This window comes from Coturnix japonica, chromosome 4 (genome assembly GCF_054131305.1).
Source record: "Coturnix japonica strain WE chromosome 4, WE-NBRP24, whole genome shotgun sequence".
Classification (NCBI taxonomy): domain Eukaryota; kingdom Metazoa; phylum Chordata; class Aves; order Galliformes; family Phasianidae; genus Coturnix; species Coturnix japonica.
The window spans coordinates 74,367,113-74,383,031 of NC_140666.1; the positions used below are offsets into that span (position 1 = coordinate 74,367,113).

General features: G+C 35.0%; 1 long non-coding RNA gene across 1 annotated transcript in view; it reads right to left on the reverse strand.

The window, feature by feature from the left end:
• Positions 1–3,611: 3,611 nt before the first annotated feature.
• LOC107313890 (uncharacterized) overlaps positions 3,612–15,919 on the reverse strand; it is a 50,338-nt gene continuing 38,030 nt past the window's right edge. Inside the window, exons 2-4 of the long non-coding RNA XR_001555247.3 lie at positions 7,590–7,696; positions 6,682–6,760; positions 3,612–3,673 (exon numbers count right to left, since the gene is read on the reverse strand). This is a non-coding gene — a long non-coding RNA (uncharacterized LOC107313890). The remainder of the gene's footprint in view (positions 3,674–6,681; positions 6,761–7,589; positions 7,697–15,919) is intronic.

Below are 15,919 nucleotides of genomic sequence, written 5' to 3' on the forward strand. Positions count from 1 at the left end.
CCAAGGTGTCAGAGTCTTAACTTCTGCTTAACTTCTATGAAACCATGCAGCAGGGTAGAGAACAGACTTTGCAATAATTTCCTCGTTTATGAAAAGACTGTAGCGTGAATGCCTATTCATGGACACTGATGATTATATAGTCCCTCATGCCCATTTGCCATCAGAGTTGTAGTACAAACTCATCCTCCCTCAGACACAGGGATGTTTATTCTTAATCTATAAAACTCTAAGAGCTACATCTCCTTATTTCCACTGTTCACTGATTTACTTGTTTCATACTAATATATAACAAATTCTATGTTATGTTGAATATTCTTAATGTACTATGCTACTCATAACACTGCAAGAGGTATGAACCTAGAATTGTAGCATATTAATATGGGAGGAATCACAAAACAAAACAATTTTCCCAAAACTAGTACATCTGATGAAAGATATATGGTGAAGTGCCAGTACAGACAAATTGCAGGCTGACAAGCAACATATTTGCTTCTTTTTCTTGCTTTGTGGCCTCTAGGCAATATATGAATGCAACATCACCAGTCAAGAGAGCAAAATCTGCTGATTACAGACTGTGGCAACATAAGGCATTCAAACATTTCAGCATCTGCTGTTTCTGTATGGTTGCTGAGAGTGATGCATTAGGCTGCATCTCCCCCTTGCTTACCTCTAAACCTAAATGAGTCAGCAGTGACATCTGTGCAGGACATCAAGGAAGTTTCCCTGGATGCCACCTCTACTGAAATCTGAAAAGCAGGTCACAAAGTCACAGTTGAACAATTGCACTGAGTTTCTGTTATATTCAAAATCTGCTCATCTTACTGAACTTACAAGCAGCAGCTACTGCTGAGATATATGGGACAAAAAAAATAAAGGAGGAGGAGGGGGAAATTCAGTGTCATCTGCAGACAGTTCAAGCACTGCTTGGAGATCCTCTCTTGGATTCCCTGTTGCTCTCTCTGTACACAAGGAGAAAAGCTTCTCCCTCTTGGCAAACCACAGAACATTTTGCAATGATTTTTGTTGTTTTGCAGATCTGGAAGTTGGAAGAAAAATCTCTACCCTGCTAGTTTTCACTGATATATGAAAAGCACTGTCACATTAAGTTGACTTGGACTCTGGAGCCTCACAGAAAAAATATCAAGGTCTGGGAAACAGGGTCCCTTGGAAAGAATAACATGTCAGTGGGAAAAGTCTGTCAGGTGGAGACTGATAATTACAGATTGTCAAGGCTATCCAAAGGAACACTATCTAAACACTTCAGCATAGTAATAATTCAGGGAGTAACACTGTTGTACTGATTCAAATGTCCTCATGATAAAACATTTATACCCTATTTACAGTAGTTAGGGGAAAAAAAAGCTTACACTTCTGACTTTTCCTATGGTTTCCAAAAGTTACTGCTCCCAAGGAAGGAAAGTCATTCTAGGAATATCAGCAACATCAGATTTTGTCATATATTTTCTCATGACCTATTACAAAATAAATAAATATGCTAACACCAAGTTCTCTTTCATTTCTCTTTTTCTTGCCTAATTTGACAAGGGGTTAGATGGGCTTCTCTTGTCACAGAGAGAAAGGTAAACTTGAATCCAAATCAAATTTGCGTCAAATAATCAGATCCAAAATTTACCAAAATAACAAAAAATACATAAATATTTTTCACTATCTTTAGTTTCTGTTTACCAGAATATTTTTCTTTTTTTTTAGTAAATTATATTTACACAATCCAAACATTGTTATGTGACTTTGAATAACTTTTCATAGCAGTGATTGATTGAAGGCAATAATATAATCAGGATTTGAAATATATTTTCCCCTATTGATACAACTTATGGATTCTGTCCTTGCTGAACTTTTTGGTCATTCTTTATTCAGGTCACATCAAAGGAAAGAGCAAAATGGACCAGTGAGTAAAAGCACTTTAACAAGCTAAGATAGGACACTCCGTCATTTTGTAATGAAATATTCAAACACACTGCCCACTGGTATCAGCGTATTCATGACTGATTTAAATGATACACTGAAAAATTTGCTTTAATCTTCTGTATAATAAGTCTTAAAAAATTAAAACTGAAATCACAGTTTAAAGAAAAAATATCTAGCAGACATTTCAATCATCTACTTGACTGTGCATTTTCTGATATTAAAGCGGTTGGTTTCAGTATAAAACAGTACAGCTGCAAGTGTAATGCAGTTTATGATCTAGAGTCAATAACTTGTAAGCTACTGAATGACTTCATGGGTATTGAAGTTACTACCTTTCACAGTAAAAAAAATAATGTTCTTAACAATTTTTCACCTGTGAAGAACTTGCTAACAAAATGGGAAAGAATATATTCTGCATATTCTGTCCTTATCCTGTTGTCTACCACTTTAAGCATCATTGTTTAAAATTCAAATGAGAATATTTGGAATATTTACTCATCCAAAATAATGTACCTGACTTTGAATACCCTTCTGCCACTTAATTATTTCTTCTGTAATATACATTTGGCAAACAGAAAGACTTCCGTACCACAGGTTTAACCAATAAAAATATATGAGCATAAAGGACTAAATAGCACATGGACAAAAGAACTACATACAGAACTGATAGCTCAGTCTTTTTCTCTATGAAATATGCCCATTTTAATGAGAATTTTGGACTTCTGTATTTTAATAAATTATTTTCCACTTGAACTACAACTGAAACAGAAAGAAATTATCTATGAAATTTACTATGACCCAGAGAGAATGTGGGTAGACACTTCTTTCCAGTCAGTACATTTCTGAAAGTATTAATTTCTGGGGACAACACAGTCAAACAATTAGCATTTACCTGCATAAATTATATCACTGATATGTATTCATTGTTCCTCCTTTGCTCTAAATTAGAAGTTTTCTGCATGAATGGTTCAAATGGCAATCATTAATAGATATTCAAACATGGAGCTGAAAGACAGAAAGTTATGACTCCATTCAACTAGTCTAATTTGCTCATTTATTTATTAAAATTTAATGGAAGTGAAAACAAATTCTGAGGCCCACAAGCTTAAACTGTCTTCCTCAGAAAATTAATCACATTCAGCTACTTAGTATTTAGTAGAATGTGTGGTTTTTTTTCAAATACAAGAAAGAAGATTACATCAAAAGTAGAGAGAAAAGTATTTCAGAAACAGATTAAAAGTGAGTTAAAACCAAAGGAATCCTATTGGGATACAGAGCTTTTCACTTCTGCATTTGCCAGCTAGCTCAGGGGCAGCCTTGGCTGAAAGCTGTTTACCCAAAGCAATTGCTTCCAACATGAAGTCAGCCAGCAGTGTCTTTCAGTTCTCCTTCTAACACTAACAAAATCTGCTATGTAGTCAGCATCCATGCTAGTAACAGATACAAACACAGAAATCAAGGTCTGAACAGGTAAGAGACAAACCTGACTGATTCCTGACGATGATCTCCACAGATTCAAACAGGGCAAGTGAAAAAGTTGGAATAACTTTTTCAAGCAGCTTTGCAGATGACATACTAAGTCTTTTTCAAGTTTAAAATACAAAACCTGATGAAAGGCTCTGGTACTAAAGCTTTCAATTTCTCAGATTATATGAGATTACTTTTTAAAAAAGATACTGTACCTGTACATAAATCTTCCATCATTTATAGCTCCAAATCATTACATTTCTGATAATAGTACTACCTGAAATAGATGAAAAGAGCGTTATCAGAATGTATAATCAATTATTTGCCTTGGCAATGCAATATTCCATTGAGTAGAATGAGCTTCATTTTCCAAATCTCAAATAATCTTATCTTTAATTTGATTAAAGCATGACTAGGAAAAAGCAGCTCTACATCCTTACATAACTTGGTGGATTTAGGCATATTTTCTGTCTTGGTAACAATGACGTGAACATCTTGTGAAAGAAAGAATGATTACAATAGAAATATTATACGTGTGCCTTTCTGAAAAATTCATTGCAGATCTGAAACAAAGGTTTTAGCTTTCTCATTTTATCTGGCAGTGTGTATTCTTTGTGCACTAAATGCTCAATTATACTTAAAACTATGTTTTCAATTATGTGATTAACTTTATGCATTTGCGTAGCCCCATTTAGCTTCATAGGATTATTCAAGCAGAGAAAAGTTTGCAGAATTATAGAATTACTTGTCGATAAGGGTTGGGTTTTTTTTCAAGGGGGAAAAAATAAAAGAGCCTTTGTTTCACAGTTATTCATTCATTGAGGAATATGTAGTAGCAAGTATTTCAGTTATTTTAATTGCAGCATGTTATAAAATAATGAAGATAATAATTCCCTGGAAACTGTTTATCTCCATTCTGTAATTTTACAAGCTTAGAAATGAAACTGTCTCTTCTAGAATAGTGACATTTCTGAATTGGTTTCTATGAAAGTCATCACTGAATATTACTCTGAATCACAATAAATTGAAGTAAATTATCTGTTAGAATGACAAAGCCCCAAAGTTTCTCAGAAACTGCTACAGAAATACATGGTGATTTTACAGTTTCTGGAGAAACAAAAAGACTTTCAATTTCAGGAATAACATTTGCTTTCTCTTGGACAAAATGTACACTTTCAATGAAAAGAGCAATCTTGGCCAATCAATTTAAATTCAGTCTTTTCTTTACTTTAAAATTTGTGCAGTCATTTTTTTAAAACAGTTTTAAAACAGAAATAAGTCAGTAAGTCTCACAAGGGACTGAATTTTAGTGTTTTCTAATTTACTCTTGTAACATGGATGTATACAACAAAGTATAAGAGGCAATAACATAGATATGAGCAGTAAGAAAAAGCTGACACAAAATGAATATTCCATACTATCTTCATAGCTTCAAACTAATTTATGAGGCTGGGTAAATTTTTACCACATGATTTTTTTTCAAATTTCTTTTCAAAGTGAGGTCATATCCTATTCTTTCATGCAACTGTGCAGTTTAAACTGATGTGGAAACGCTGCCATTTCTTTGAGCTAAACTGTCTCAAGATGTTAGGGAGAATGATTTTGTGTCCATATATTATTTTTTTATCTGCTATTTGCAGTTTTATTCACTCAAGTTCTGTTGTAAACTCTGACTGAGACAACCGTCTTTATATTTTTAAAATATGCTACAAATAATTACAGCTGGAAATCACACACTCACCCATGAAGAAAGCATGGATAAAAATGTGAAAAGGTTGCAGTTAAAACTCAACAGAAAACTAGAAGATCTGTGTTCATTGCTGGTTCTAATGAACATCTTTTCAGACATTTAATCTTTCTATAACTCAACTATAATACATATTGTTATAGCTCTTATCTAGAACACAGTGTTCCTTTAATCAAACTTGCTTTGCTCCTTACTTTCTATATGTAAAAATAACTTCTAACTCAAACTCCACTCTGATCTTTCTAGATCTAGATTCTAGAAAGAAAGCACCATAAGAAAAAGTAGCAGTTTTATTCTCAGAAGCAATGTGCAACAATGTTGTTCTATTTCCCTTCCATATGAATGACATTTTGGACAATGGACAGAACGTTCACCTATCTAAAGTTAATAGTTAAGCTGTTCTTGTCTTCAACACAGAGCATGATTCAACAGAATGTGTCTACAAAGGATCAATTAACTGGATTTTCTGTTTTACTTTTCTTATCTTAATCTTCCTGCAGTAGGTGTAGTAAAATTATTTCTTAATAAGGAGAGTATGAGCTTGAACCTGCTTGCACTGAGCCATACTCCAGGGCTAAGGAGTCCACTGGGAACAGAGCAAAGCCACTGTCAAATTCAAGCTTCAGAATTAATGCCAGAGAGTTATTAAGAGTTAAATGCAAATACACTATCAGGAAAATGCCAAATCTATTTTCAGCCTGATTTGAGGAACTGCACATTTCAAAACTAACTTAATGACTGACAATTCACTGTATCAGTAAAACAAAGAACAATTAAATCAAGAATTATAAGTGATGCTGCTCTTCAGATCAAGACATCTTATTTGGATACATCTCTAAAGTGATTAGGGCCCAAATGGGTTGTGTAATCCCAGTTTTATACTCCTTTATTGACACTTGGCCAAACACTGAATTTTCAGAAAATCAGTCTGTCATTCAAGTATCCAGTTAAAAAATTTCAGTTAGCAATTTATTCATGTCAAGCACATTTTAGTAAGTGCATAATGTGCAGTTCAGTAATACAATGACTTTCATCTTAGTTCTTTTGAAGTTTAATGCATCGTAAACACCTTAATAGAGGTTTTTGATTGGGAAAGGACTAAATGGCCTTCTTATTTCAGCAGCTTCCAATGTGCATATACAGTCTTTCTCTTAGCACTGCTAATGCAAATGATATCACAATCTAATCATTAGAATTGGAAGAAATAGTTTTGTGTAGCAGTAGAATAATGAAGTCAATGTTCATTTCACAAATGGATCTTCAAGTGTTTCACTACAAATTGTGTCATTTTTGCATAAAGACTGACTTTCAAATTAGAGACAGTAACTATTTGTTAACACATACATAATTAAACATACTGTATGTGGGAACTTTAGAGAACGCTGTTGTCAACAATTATACTTGTAAGGAATGCTAATTTTTTTCAACACATCATGAGTATTAATGGATATTTGAGTAATTCTACACACTTTAATGAAAGATTACATGTAGATCTTAATGTAAAGAGAAGCAAATTTGATTGAAGATACGCATCTTACCACTGTCCAACATTCAGACCAAGTGCAACTGTCTGAGAACTAAAACTGTCTCCAAGTCCTCTTCAGCCACACCAGTATACTGCAATGGAAAATATCCTTAGAGATCTGCTGAAGGGCATGAAACTTCCTGTCTAGATAAGAAGTACCAGTACAGCTCATTTTCCACAGTTTCCATCTGATTGGAATCCCCATTAGAAAAGGTCAGGTTTAATTTGAGACAGCTGCTTTCAGAAAGCCTGTAGTACATAGTTCAGGTAAGATAAAGGAAAATGAACGCTGCTTAGCTCACCTGGTAGGAAATCAATCTATTAAACTATGCATATAAAATATGAACTCAAGGGCATGTGGTTTTACTGCATAGCTACTGAATGTTAAGAATATGCAATAAATAAAAGTTGGTCTTAAGTTATGAAAGGAAGAAGATATTTGAAAAATAAGACAGACATTTTTAAGCATATATGAGAGGTCTAGCAAAATTTAACAATAGGTATTATTACTGCAGCTGTCATATCAGGATTTTGAGCTTTTTAATATCCATTTTAAGCAGTTCAAAGATATTTTGCAAAATCCCTGCTATATAATTAGCTTTAAAAATTACACAAGTCAGCATTTTTTCTGTACGGCACAAATGAAGGACAGAACTTTAAAATAATGCCACCTATTATTCACATAATTGAAAATCTCTACCAACATTGTCTTTGTTGTGGAAGCAGCTGCTTGCAAATGCCTTTAGAACAGATTTGGGTCTCTGTGTAAGCTGCTATTGGAATCAGAGCTTTAATAGTATGTGCCCAATGTATACAATTCCTGGGCAGCCCTACCAGAGCAGATAATTTCCTGGCAGCACATTAAGGATGCAATTACCATCATCATCATATCTGCATAGACTTTTCTTCATCCAGACCTACCTTTTTCAGTTTCTATCTGCTCCTTTATTGATCCCAAGTTGTTAGCTGCCTGGGTTTAGCCACACAGATATGATATGTACAATTCCATTGTCTTCTCACAGCTAATGCTGAAAGAAAAGCCCCAGAGAAACTGATTTAGGGGGAAAAAAAAAAAAAAAAAAAAAAAGACAAGGACTAAAAGACTAAAAGACTTCAGGCAAATTTGTATCTGCAGTCTCAGGAAGTTTGGCAGTTCTCTTATGTGCAGAGTGAGTAAGGAAAGACTGTCACCAAACACCTCTGGAATCAATTCTTCATATTCTCTTGGGGATATTCTCAAAATGGATCCTGTTCTTGGGCAATGACCTCAGCACCATAGCACACATCTTGCTTTTGCGGACATCATCAATATTGCCAGGCAGTTTCACTGACATTAGGTCTCAATGAGAATTAGTGACTGTAATTAATACAAAAAGTGTCAGGATGGAGGCCGGCCACAAGCAGTGTCCCTGGGACCGGTGCTCTTCAACATCTTCATCAATGACATAGAAAATGGCATCGAGTTCACCTTCAGCAAGTTTGCAGATAGCCTGGTCTAGTGGTTGGCAACCTTGCACATAGCAGGGGGGTTGAAACTATGAAACAATCATTGTGGCCCTTTTCAACCCAGGTCATTCTGTGATTCTATGATAAGTCCAAGGTGCAGGCATTTGAAACCATCTGACCTATGTTACAGTAGCAGAATGAAGGGAGGTAGGAACAAAGGGCTGTGCGAAGGAATAGCACGCTGCACTTACAATGAATTTCTGCATAAAGCAATCATTCTGCATAAAGGAATTCCTTCTCATTTTTCATTTGTATTGTCACTGATTAAATGATGTTGTTCTACGCATTACTTGAAAGAGGGGAACAATAAGGTAGACAAAAAGACACTGAAAAAAGGCATATAGAAACTGAGGTTTTAAATTTATACTCTGAAAGCATATGTATGCCTACCTAGGATTTGACAGATATTTTTTTCAAATTATATCAAGTATATGTACTTTCTTCACAGGTAGTTCTTTAAAAAACTTACCTATTTAAAGATAACATTTTAAAAAATAAAATATATTGTCCAAGGAAATTTAAGACAAGTAGAAATATTCTTGTCACTCCACACTGGCAGAATGAGAGCAAAATGAAAACTGGGACAGAGGAATAAATCAAGTAATCATTATTTTAAATAAAATGCTGATCTGGTAGAGGAAGCTACTGAAGGTAAATTAGGAGTGAGACAATGTCTCCTGTCTATATGGTCATCCCATTAGCACCAGCAGGAATTTCATTCATGAATGGAGCCTTATTGTCATGGGAATAACAAGAATTAATGATACTGCTTCATACCACTGGTCCATCAAACTACAGCATTTTGCTTTCCAACATATTGAAAGCACCATGTTTCATTATAGGAAAAATTATCCTCTTGATTCAAAGAGCACAGCATTTTATTGAATAGATATTTTCAGTTGTAACACTACCCCTCTCCCCCACCTCATTTCCCACCCCACCCCACCAACCTCCCCCCCCCCCCAAAAAAAAAAAAAAACCCAACAGTATGTTAGTATGAAGCACAAAAGTACCAGCAGCTCTCTGGTGAAGTGATAGTTCCACATGACATCCCCACAAACACTGCAAAACTGCTGACCCTGTACGAGATTTAAAGTCTTATGCTTATAGTCTAAGGATTGAGGTTTAACACATTTTACCTGGATATTGTTTAATATGAGAGACTCAACTATCATATTAGTGAGTACAGTTCTCAGAAATGAAATTGGACTTAGTGGACAAGATTATGAAAAATGCTGAGAGGGATTATGGAAAAAACAGATACAGTCAAATAGAAACATTCACCTACCTCAGCTAAATCAATTGAAGTTAGATGTCCAGTCTACTTTAATGATCTTGAAAATCCTATTAGATACCTCTAAGCATCTAAATATCTTTGCAAACATATCCTTCTGCATATCCATTAATAAGAATCACTGGACTCGAAAGGCTAAATGGACAGCCTCATCTGCAGTACACAGCTGTACTTTTCAAGCAGATTTCATACGATCTGACAATACAGCTGTCCAAGGAAAGATCCCTCTGCCATCAACAGAGGAAGATAGACACCAATCATAAAACCCCACATAAAGTATAAAGCACTCTCTGGAAATACCTTCCTCAGACTTGGTATAAATTGGCCTCTGGAAGACACTTAGAGGGACTTTAAATGACTAGGCTCATAATTCATATCTGCAGTCTGGAAACACAAGGCAGAATTCTTTGTACTGCTCATTTCAGAAGGACTTTTTGTTGTAGCTTTTGCTCTGCCCCAAACAGCAATTAGGTTCATGGCTTAACTGGTACAGTTGTGTAGGCTATCACATTAGAGGAAAAAGATTCAATCGACACATAATTTTAAGGCATCTTCTTTTTTTCTTTTTTCTATTTTACATTGTCTTGCATGCATGAATCCAAGTGAACTGCTACATACCCATGTGTGGAATCACTGGGTGAATGCATCAGGTCACATAAAGGCACAAAGATGCAACCATGCTTTAATATGCATGCTTATTTAGGAAAATATTTTAACATACAGACAGTAAAGTGTTCTCTGTTTCAGAATTACACATTCAGGACAGCTGACTAGTACAATCTGCTATGGAAGTGCACAAGATTTAGTCCCAGATTTGACTAAATTCATGAAATCAAAATATAAAAGAAAAACATATTAATTTGAGGAATGGGCAAATTTCAGATACTACTGGGTGAAAAAACTTCTCAGGTGCTTCTCCAAAATGCTGATTGATGGTGGGAACAGGAAATGTTGAGGTACGTCAGGACAGGGTCAGCAAATTTACAGGCAGAAGGAAATGAAAGGAAATGGTGAATTAGCTTTGAGAAAATGGCAGATATAATGAGGACATGACAGCAATAACAAATAAAATTATTTTTCACAATGTTCCCTATTCTGTGAAGTGCCCAACAATTCATTGTGGAGAGACAAAATGTAGGTGGGAAATGAAGAGCACGCATTCTCATTCTTCCTACAATTTCCATAAAATCTCATTTATTCACTAGTGAACAATTAATGGAGATACCTTTTGCAGCAATTTCATTTCATTGTATCAAGTTTTGCTCAGTTTCTAAGCTTGGAAATGTGACCAACCTGCAAGTAGAATAGCAAGTCAGTTTGTCTGTACTCCACTTGTTTTCTTATCAGTTACTATTACAATAATTATATTTAGCTCCAAAATTAACTTACATGAAATGACCAGTATTTATAATATCAAGATATTTGAATAATGAATGTGCCATTTTTAGTGCAAAAATTAGTTAAATTAGTCTGAAATTACCTGGCAGAAAATAAAAAAAATTCTACAAGTACTGTTTTATAGGTTTTGAAAGCTGCTCATTTTATTTGTAGTATAGGCATTTTTTTTAATTTTTTTTTCCACTCTAGTTGAACCACTTTTAAACACCACAGTGTCCATTAATTTCAAGGGATGTCTAAACAGAGCTATATTATTTATCACTTACTTTTTGGATTTATCAAGACAAATCAGAAAAAGAAAAAGAAAAAAAAAAAAAAAAAAAAATCGAAGGAAAAGCATTCTAATACGAGCTTCCTGAGTGTGTGGAGTAGGAGTTTTTATGCTCACAAAGAAACTCAGGAAACTTTTGATCTGAGAGACTATGAACGTAAATGATCAGAAAGAATGTCATAGAGGATTTGTTTATATTTTTAAAACTGTACGTAAAAATTATTTATAAAGGAAACAAAATGCAGGCAAGAAATGAAAGGCTTTCTTTGATAAATTAAAAATGTTTGCTTTCTGCTATAATATAAGAAAGCTAGATGTAAGAGAAGTGCATTGTGTGTATGTTCAAAGGCTTAACAGCATGAGGTATAGAAGTATTTAAAACGGTAACAGCTCAGAAAATAGTATAGGTCTTGAAATTAAATCATCCTCATAAATAAATCATCAAATAAATATAAAATGACAAATTGGTATTAGTCTAATACAGACTTAGCTGAAGTATTAAGTATTAATATCTTTTTTTTAGATATTTTCCTTTCTTTTTAGAAAGGAAACTTGCTAATAAAAATTGAGTTCAAATAAATGCCCTTAGGTCTAAGTATTTGTGAACCAATTTTCCACTGCTTTTGACCACTAGTAAAAATTCTAGTGATGTCATATCATCCTTAAGATGTCAAGCTACGTTGCAATGCATCTTTGAGGTCTGCTTTACTATTTCTGAAAGGGAAGTGCAGGTTCTATAGCTCTCCATTTACACATTAGCTTTACAGTAGCATCTCAGGGAACGGTTCCCTGTACTCTTAGAAATGGACCTGCACTTTCAGTGGCTGCTGTACATCTCTTCCTTGTCTGGAGGACCATGGGCCATATGACTGTATGCAAAGGTGTGGTCGGCCTGATACATATGAATAAAAGATTGCCTACTTTGCACAATTGGCTGAACCTAAGATTTCACAGGAAATTTTCCTTGAAAGACAGATTAATCTGAGAATATAGGACACTGGATTCAGGAGAATCTCCTCATCATGAAAGTCATATGAATAAGGAAAATCCCAGCTACCTAGTTCTTACCAGAAGAAAATTCTCCTCACAGTATGCTGCTAGAAGGAAATTTTGTATCCTTTGCCTTTTCAACATACTTCATACGAATCATTTTTTCTTCACATACATAGAAATCTTCTGACCCTTCCTGCTACCACTGTCAGGCTTCAAATTGTTTGTTCTGAAACTAGCCTAATTAAGTGGTGAGATTTTTAGGGTGTGAACCTTGTCTAATTGTTGTGTACAGAGTATAAACTACTAATAAAACTAAATTTTATCTCGTGCTTTATTATGACTGAAGCACGGCTGATATGATCAAGGTGAGGCAAATCTCCATGCGTGTTTGTACTTAAAAAATTTCAGACCCTTCTGCCCTCTTTTAGCTACATTTACATTCCCACAAAACAGGAGCAAGCTCAGAGATAATAAATGCCTATCATGTTTAATGAAAATGGACAGGTATATTGAAGATACTACTTCCCTAAGGAAAAAAATACTGCACTGCATTCTCAGCATGTTTGATATATATAGTAGAACAACAGAGAGGGACAGTACTTACAGCTCAAGTCTGTGGGCAGAACAGCTGTCAGAGCTTATATTTTTCCTTTTTCATAATCAAGTATGCATCACATTTATAGGAAGACAGTCTCAACAGTTGTGGTGCTCATACTGCTCCTAAAGATCTTCCAAGTGGATCTTGTGGGTGATACCACAGGTCTAACATCTTATGATCTATAATGGACCCTGAGCCAAAAGCACATATAGAGAGCAGTATTTCCTGAGATTACTGCCTCTAGCAATGTATGGATCAGGGACATCACAAGCCTGGCATTATGTCTATGTGTTAACAGCCCTGGATTTCTTACAAGGTTTTGTTTAATTGCATTTGGCACTTTGGTAACCAATTCACATTCACAATTTCCCGTGAAACTGTCTACCAACTTGCCTACACACTGAACAAAAAAGTCTCCTTTTGCTTGCCTTGTACTGCCACCTATTAGTCTTACATTATACTCCCAGGAGCTTATTAAAAAAATAAATAAATAAAGCTCTCTGTTTTTCCACAAACCACAACCTACAATTCTATTGACCTTGGTCATGTTGTCATGTTCTCTCTCAGTAGCTTTGTCAACAGCTTAGGTCAAAGAATTGGAACTGATTTAAAAGACACTGGATCTTCACTGACTTCAGTGGCCTCTGGACCATCTTGAAAAGAGGTACATGACCCACTAAACATAGGATCATTTACCCTCTGTGCCTAACCCTCTTGAGATACTATATTTCTTGGTAAAAAATGTCAATACATTTCTGAATTTTTAGAGTGATATCAACATGTTAGAGGTAATTCAGATCTTTAAAAATGCTATGAACATTGCAGTAAGACTATTGTTACCAGATTACAATAAGCTTCTGAGATTCACTACCTGAAGAACAGGAGAAAAAAAAAAAAAAAAAGAAAGAGCAAATAACCTGCCTTCACCAGGACATAAGATGTAAGGAAAAGAAAGCACTACAGTAAACAAAATGATGGGGCTGGGGTGGCTCAACACCATTTCCAGGCTAAGTTCCAAGTCATTTCTATAATCAAGTTCCAATCCAAGTACATGTTTGCCTCATTTCCTTTGGATCTGACAAACTTAAGTATAGGAAAGTCAAGGGCTTATTTTTTCATTTTCACTTTGATGAAAGCGTTCTTGCTTTTCATGCAGTTTTCAGATCAGATCAATTGTTTTATTTTTCTAAAATGTCAAAAACAGCATAGCTAGGAGGAAACTTATGTAGGAAAAGAATGAGCTGTTTTTTATATACTTACTGCACAATGTCACTTACTGTTTTCATACGTTCTATTAGTTCTAGTAGATCCCACACTCTGTAAAGCTATATTTCAGAAGGGAAAAACTGCTGTAATTATGGCAAAAGATGTCAGGATATACACCACAACTCTTCTTTGCGCCACAACTCAAGGAGCATGGCAGTACTTTGTCATATACCTCTTAAACATATGTGTTCTGCAGTTTGTCCTACATCAAAAAGCATTCTTAATGCAATGCAAATAGGAATCTAAAAGATAGCATCAGTAGCTGTGAGTCATTTAGTTTGGAAATAAATCCACACTATTCCATCAAAGTAGCACAAACAAAAAAGCACCTTTTGAATTCCAAGGCCAAGTATACAATACTCTATAGGCATGGTGCTTGCTATGCCCTTTACTGGCAGATTGATTTTCGTGTTCTGGCTAAACTAGCAGTTAACAACATTACACTGCTGGTTGGATAGCAATGATGGCCCAATTAGAAAACACAGTCAATGAATAGGTCAGGCAGCTGGGGTCCAGATATTCTAAACAAGACTAGGTCTTTCAGTCTGCAAAACTTTCTGTTGACCTTTTCCTCACCATGAGTGACCCACCACAAAAATATGTCAAGATTTTGTACAGAAACAAAACAGAAAATAAACTGTAGCTTATACAAATAAGTGAACAGCTTAAGAAAATCTGCTGAAGAATTGTTAGCAAAGGAAATAATCAGGTTATATGGAGCTTCCTGATTTCCCAATAAATATGTGCAATGTACTGGTTGTTGGCTTTTGGGGTTGTTTTCAGGCAGGCTGTTCTAATCAGTCATAGAACAATCAGATGTTTTTTTGAATGCTTCTAACTACCAAAACAAGTAAATGGCATGAGTGTGTTATTTAGCTCACTTAGTTTTCCTTATAAGCACAGACCAGTATGATTTTTGGTTTGAAGCTACTTAAGTATTTATAAACATGTATATACAAATAATTCCATATGGATTTGAAATTGTACAGCCTGAAAGCAGTAGAGATTTCTCAACAGATTACACATATAAACCAGATAAATGTAGGGCTCTGGAAAGAGTTATAAAAATCTACAGAGAATGTTGCAAATTACTGTGTTTTTAAACATTAGGAGGGTAGTTCAACTTTTTTCTATCAAATCCAGAGTCCAGTGTTAAAGGTACACTGTTAGCATTAGAGTTGTGAAACACAACATTCACTATGCATAAAGCAAATTTTTTTACAGATAAAGTTTCCACTCCTCCCAAGTCCACACAGATTCCTTAGTATCAAAAGGGCCAACGAATTTCCAGAAAACTAATCTCTTTTACCCAAGGTAAATCTTTTTGTGGTAAACCACAGATTGCCTTAAGCACAGATTTCTAAAACCTCTGTTCTTAACTTTATTGAAAACATTTTTACTATCCCTTTTGTAAAATTTCTCTTATGTTCAGAAGAGCTTCTCCTTACACCTGAAAACCTCACGTGACTGATGTTCCTTCTAACATTATCTAAACCTAACATTGTGTGTAATCTTAAATCTAGGAAGATTTCTTGTTGTGTATGAGCAATAAAAGCTCTCAACATTTATTTTATAGTATCATAGAATCACTAAGGCAGAAAAGACCTCCAAGATCATCCAGTCAAACCACTACCAATATTTCCTCAATAAACCATGTCCCTTGTACCACATATAAATGCTTCTTGAACACAGTCAGGGACAATGATTCAGCCACCCCATAGGGCAGCCCCTTCCAGCCCCTGCCCACTCTTTTGGAGAAGAAATTTTTCCTAATATCTAACCTGAACTTACCATAGCATAACTTGAGTCCATTCTCTCTAGTCCCATCACTAAGTTTTTCGACACCTATTGACTACTTTGTGTGATCTATGCTACGCTGCAGATTTTATAATAGATTGAGTTGTTTTTCTCTTAATTTCCACATT